A 6,325-nucleotide genomic window follows, 5' to 3' on the forward strand; every position below is an offset into this window, starting at 1 on the left:
AATCGGCCGGGAGGCTGGGGCGCTGGCAGGGGCAGCCCGGGGAGGTTCCCGTGGCCCAGCCTGTGGCTCCCGCCCCCGAGGGCGGCCATCAGCTGGACACGGGGGCTGGGACACAGGTCTGAGGTCGCAGGGAGCACCCCGGTCCCAGGAGGAGGGAGGAGAGCCCCTCCCCCACGGGGCCGGGCTCGGGGGCCCTCAGGGGGCAGGGCAGTCCCCAGGGCCCTGTAACTGCAGGAGCCAGAGCTGGGGGGGCCGGAGGGGCAGGAGGTGCCGGCACGGAGCCAGGAGGGAGGGGAGTCCAGGCACCAAGGCCCAGGCGTGCAGCTGGGGGGAGGGGAGGGGGAGGGGAGGGGGAGGGGGAGGGGGAGGGGGAGGGCCCGGCGGGGCGGGGGCAGCCTAAGTGCCCCCAGGGCTCTGTCCTGGCTGCCCACCTGCTGTGGGCTGGGAAGGGGGTCCTGGGTCCTCTCTTGCTCACGCCAGCACACCCACCTGCCCACCCAGAAACGGCCTCCTTCAACCTAAGCCCCCGCCCGCCCCGCCTGCCCCTGGCCGAAGGGTCTCTGGGTGCAGGTAGCAGCCCCGTTTCCCAAGCGCCCGAGCCCAAAGGCATTCGACCCATCCTGTAGCGGCCACTTCCTCCCGGAGGAAGGAGGGGTGAGGTCAGCTGGGGGGACTGCGCCCATCCCGCCCGGGCCTGGGCTGGGCTCTGAGGAAGTGGGAACCCCTCCGTGGGGGAGGCGCTGTTCCTGCTCCAGGCCAAGGTCAGCGGCCCCTCCCCCCAGGATGCCGCCAGGTCACGGTGACATCAGGGAGGGTGAGGCCCTCTCCCCTGACCCCGGATGGGGTGTGGGGGGATCCCAGGCCAGTCCAGCCCCCTGAAGTGACATTGGGGGGGGGCAGAGGAGGGCCACCAAGAAGTCCATGCTTGTGCCTGCCCCCAGGGGAGCGATGGGGGGGCAATAGCGGGAGGAGGGCGCACCTCGTGCACCCGGGCCTCCCACCCGTGGGAGCCCCTGAGGGCAGGGCTACGTCCAGCCCCCTGTGAGCACCCCCAGGTGGAGACAAACCTGAGGGTCACCGTCCTCAGCGGACAGGACAGTCCATGACAGCGGCCGCGGCAGCAGCTCGACAGGACCCCCAGTGCTCACGGCCACCTCCCAGCGCGCCCGGGAGCCCACGGAGACGCCCACCACAGCCTGGCGCCACCAGGCCGCACCCCCCATGCCCTGGGTCCGTGCCCTCCTGCACCCAGGAGCCACCACCAGGCCGGACATCGGGCTGGACAGGATGGGCTCTGGCCTCACGCTGCCGGGCCCCGCCCAGCCCCCGATGTTCGCCTCTGAGACGGGCTGCCCACCTCCCTGAGGCCCGGGGCCCTGCGGGTGCCCAGAGGGTTGGGCCGTCCGGCAGAGCCTCCCACGGTCCCTGGGCCGGTCGCGGCCCCTCCTGGCCCAGCCCAGCCAGGAGTGGCTGCACGGGTCCGTGGTCCCAAAGCTTCGCCCTCGTTCCCCGCGGGGTCCTAGACTCACCACCCACAGCCCACATCTGCACTCGCACACCCCGGGCTGACCCCGGGCGGCGGGGGGCACTGTTCTGTGGGCCCCCGGCGCCCCGTCCCCAGCGGCCCTGCTGCGGAGCCCCCAGTCCCAGGCCGGGCTGTCACCCCTCATTCTGGAATACGGGCGTCGGAGCGGGAGTTCCGTGTCCCCAGGATTCTAGACGGAGGAACTGAGCTCCCGGAGGCCGCCCCTGTTTGGCGTTGACCCTGTGCCCACAGTCCCGGCTCTCCTCCTGGGCCTCGGCGGCTGGCACCGGCTCCTGGCACCCGCACCCCTTCTCCAAGGCCCCGAAGGCCATGCCCGGAATGGGCGTGGCGTGCCAGCGGGACATGGAGTTTCGGGACCCACTTGGAGCTACTGGCTCCTCAGAGGCACTCGAAGGCCCCTCCCCCGGCCCCGCCCCCCCTCTACTCAGCCGTCCAAGAATGAGGAGGCCCCAGGAGGCCCCCATCCTGTCCCCCCGAAAGCTCAGGGCCTCTCTGGCTCCCCTGGCATCACCTACCCTCCCCGTGAGGCACAGACAGGACCCTCCTCAGGCCAAGGGGCCCCCGGGCACACACCGGGCCCCAGGCTGGGCTTCAGCGCCTGGGCTGGGTGCCGGGCCCCCCAGAGGGTCCCTGTGGCCTGACAGTCCCTCTCGCTGGGCGGGCGGAGGCTGCCGACCCAGTCCTTGCCCACAAGGCGAGAAAACAGGAACTGTACCCTCAGGTGCCAGCCCTCAGGTGCCAGCCCTCAGGTGCCAGCCCTCGGGTGCCCACGGAGGGTGCATGGTCTGCAGGGCGGGGGCTGAGCGCACACGCGAGGGGTGGTCCCCAGTGAAGCCCGCTCTGCGGCGAGGCCCGGGAATTGACTGGACTCGATGCTCCCACCTGCATGGACCCAGGCCTTGGACCCAGCCCCTCTCTACCGAGAGAGCAGTGGCTCCTTGGGACCCCGGGACGGCGCAGGGACAGGGCCCAGCACCCCAGACAGGCAGCTGATCCCCGTGCCCACCCAGCCACCCTGTGCCCACTCGGAGAGGAGCAAGCTGGCCGGTCCTCAGACTTGGTGCCCTGTCCGCAGGGCGCCCGGGACCTGGTGGGCACCCCGTGGCTGGAGAGCCGGAGTCAGGCGCGCTCGGCCCATCGCAGGAGCGGCACCTGCGGCCCGGCAGGAGCACGGCGGCCCACGGCTCTGAGTCCACGCTCAGCCCCCGCCCGGCCCACGCGGCCTCGTGCAGCCCACGAACGTCCCTTCCGTGGGCCCGTGTCCTGTCCTGTGAAGGGGGGCGCGAGGACCCCACATCCATCCCCAACACAGTCCCGGAAGGCACAGTCGCCCCGTTTTTGAGGCTGGGGCTACGTGGTCATGACTTGCCGCAGGCCACACAGCTGGGGGCGGGGCCAGGACTGAGGCCCCGCCCGGGGGGCACTCTCTCTGCGTTTTCCTCCTTCAGACAGCATGGCAGGCCCAGGAACACCCCAGATGTCGGGGCTCCAGACGGCCCTCACCCGCTCTATTCCCCGAAATCCCGCCCCCCGCCCCGCCTGGAGCACGAGGCGGCGGGGGGCAGACAGCAGGGCGGGGGAGCGGGACGTGGTGGGGGCCAGGGCCGCTGGCCGAGGGCCCGGTGGACGCACGTCAGAGGAGCCTGCGGGAGGCGCGGGAAAGCGCTCTGACCTGGCCGCGGAGGCCACGTCCAAAATAACCGCCCGCCGCCCTGCGGGGACCGCCGGCCAGCGCCTCCGCCAGGCTGCCCGGCGGGCGCGGAAGGGCACGGCTATTTCTGGGTTGGCCTGGCAGCGAGATGCAGACCCCCCCCCCGCCCAGTGCCCCCAAAGAGCCAGTGCCAAGGAGGCCGCTGAGGCCCGGAGAGGCGGGCTGTCCCCGGGACACAGCACAGGGGCCCGCAGCACCCCCAGAGGCCCAGGACCTGCGGGGGGACCCTCCTGGCTGCCCTTTGCTCTCTGGCCCACCTCCTTGGAAGAAGGGTGTGGGGCCGGGACAGGCGGGGGACTCACTTCAGTGGTGGCCAAGCATGTGCCCACATCACCCCCTCTGACCCCTCGGCGACTCCGTGAGCCCCTCAGGGGCAAGGACCTGAGGCTCGGAGCCAGGCCCAGCCCCACCGTGCAGGCCTCACCCCGACACCCGCAGGGGAGGAACCAAGGACAGATCCCCGCAAAGAGGGAAACGGGCCACACACACGAGGGGGGAGGCGAGGCCCGGCCCTGAGCCCCCCCTCATTCACTCGGCAGCACTCACCTGCGATGAGGCACCTGCTGGGGCAGAAGGCGGCGCCCCCCGCCCGCCCCCCGCCAGCGCCAGCCGCGCCCTCTGCGCTCTAAGAAGGTCCCCGCGTCGGGGAGCCCCGGGCAGGGCGGTAATCCTATTTTGCAGACTTTAACCCAGAGCCTGCTCGAGCCAGATTGTGCGGGCCGGGGAGGGCTCCTCACGCCTGCAAATGGAGTTAAAATTCCCAGCACGTGACACTCGCCATTTTAACTACTTTAAAGTGCACGCTTCGGTGTGTTTTTAGTATACTCAGGGTTTTGTCCTTGGCACCACCATCTAATTCCAGAACATTCCAACACCCTGAAAAGGAAACCCCGTATCCGTCAGCAGTCCGCTCCCCTCCCCCTCCTCCAGTCCGTCAACCACGCAGCCACTTCCCGCCCCTGAGGACCCGCTCTCCTGGACACTTCATATCCGTGTAACCACACGTGACGTGGCCTCTCGTGGCTGCTCCCGCCACGCAGCACCGTGCCTTCCCGGCCGGCCGCCGGTGGCAGCGTGAGGGCGATGCTCCTTTTCGTGGCCGCGTGGTGCTCCCCGGTGTGAGGGACCGCCTTTCGCTGCCTGCTCGTTGGCTGATGGGCACTTGAGTCGCTCAGGCCTGCCTGCCTGACACCCTCGGGGACTGAGGGCATCTCGTTTGTGGCCAAAGAACTCCCCCCACCGGCCGGCGTGGCTCAGTGCGTCGACCTATGAACCAGGAGGTCACGGTCAGGGCACACGCCGGGTTTTGTGTTCGATCCCCAGTGTGGGGCGTGCAGGAGACAGCTGATCAGTGATTCCCTCTCATCATTGATGTTTCTGTCTCTCTCTCCCTCTCCCTTCCTCTCTGAAATCAATAAAAATATATTTGGGGAAAAACACACACAAAAAACGCCCCCTCCCTCTCTTGCCTGTCCTGGTCCACCTGTTACCTCCTCACCGGGCAGCGGGCGAGGCCGGCTCCGCTCAGACCCGCGGCCCGCCTGGCTCTGCCTTGGGAGGTGGCCGGTCCCCTGCAAATGGGACCCCACACCCCGAGGGCAGCTGCGAGGCGGGGTCGTGACTGACACACCGGCTATGCTTGGGAGTGGCCAGCGACCCACCCAGGACACGCCCGCGGTCGCCTGTCCTCGGCCCACCGCTCTCCCCGGACACGCACCGGGGCCCAGGCCCGGCCGAGGGACACGCCTCCCGGCAGCTCGCTCTGGGAGCCCAGCTCTGCCCCAAGCCCTGGTTCTCACGCTCACTTCCTCCTGGGGGTGGGGAGACTGGCCCTGGCCCCGAAACCCCAGCAGCTCTCAGGGAGGGCTCTGCCCACCAGGCCCCTGAGCCAGAGGCTTCCGAGGAAGTGGGGGGGGGGGGGAGGTGGCAGGGGCTGCTCCTCGGCCTCCCCGTGCCCGCCGGGCAGGGCTGTCTGGCCCCCAAGCCCAGCGGGTCCGTCGGAAGGGCAGAGGCCTGGGCGGGCAGGAGGCAGCCAAGGACGCAGGACACAGGGCCCACGGGGTCAGCGTCCTTCCTAGGCCGCGGGCCCAGCTGGCAGTGTCTGTGGGAACGGGCCGCAGGCCCGGCGGCCACACTCAGGGCGGTTCGTGGGCATCGGGGCAGCTGGGCACCGCCGAGGTGGAAGCCCAGGCCCTGACCTGCAGGGTGATGGGGGAGGGGGTGTGAGGCAGGGGCTGGGCGGACTGCACCCATCCACGCCCAGACACACACACACACACACACACACACACACACACACCCCGCTCCCCTAACGTCACTCACTGCCCGGGGCTCAGGCTGCAGGGCCTCCTCGGCAGCCAGAGACTATGACTCGTGGCCAGGCCCCCGCTCGACCTCACCTGGGGCTCGTGTGTGGACGGGGTAGCTGACGGGCGGACGGGCAGATGGACACACTGTCTGAGCAGGTCAACCTATGCTCCAGCCACGTGGGCCGGAGCGCCCAGCTCTGCCCACTCTGTCCTCATTCCCTGCCCCCAACACTCCACCCAGGGACCCCCCGCCGCTGGCTGTCCTCTGTCCTCACAGAGGCCCCTGGGGACAGCCCTTCCGGTCACTTCCTGCCAGGAGGCCGGGGGAGGGGTGAGCAAGGCCTCCAGATGGCTTCCCTCCCTGCCCTGCGGGCCGCGTGGGAACAGCCCCATCCACAGCGGGGGGAGGGGGGAGCTGGGGAGCGGGGAGGTCGGGGGGGGGGGAGGCTGCAGCCCCCATCCATCCGCAGAGCCCCTCCCACGCGTCCGGGCCTCCCAACATCCCCAGAAAAGGACTCCACACCCTCACTGACGGAGGGGTAAACTGAGGCACAGTTTCCCACCAGGCTCTCCTATCTGCTCGCCAGACGCCCCTTTCACCACCTGCCAGCCTGTCACCACACCAGCGGGGCAGCTCCTCTCCGCCCATTTCATGGGTAGGGACACCGAGGCCAGCAAGCAGAGGGTCTGGGGTGGGAGGAGCGGAGGCTGTGCGGGGAGGTGTCGGCTCCCCCCAGCACACACACCTGGAGGCTCCTC

This window comes from Cnephaeus nilssonii (assembly GCF_951640355.1).
Source record: "Cnephaeus nilssonii genome assembly, chromosome: 18".
Lineage (NCBI taxonomy): Eukaryota > Metazoa > Chordata > Mammalia > Chiroptera > Vespertilionidae > Cnephaeus > Cnephaeus nilssonii.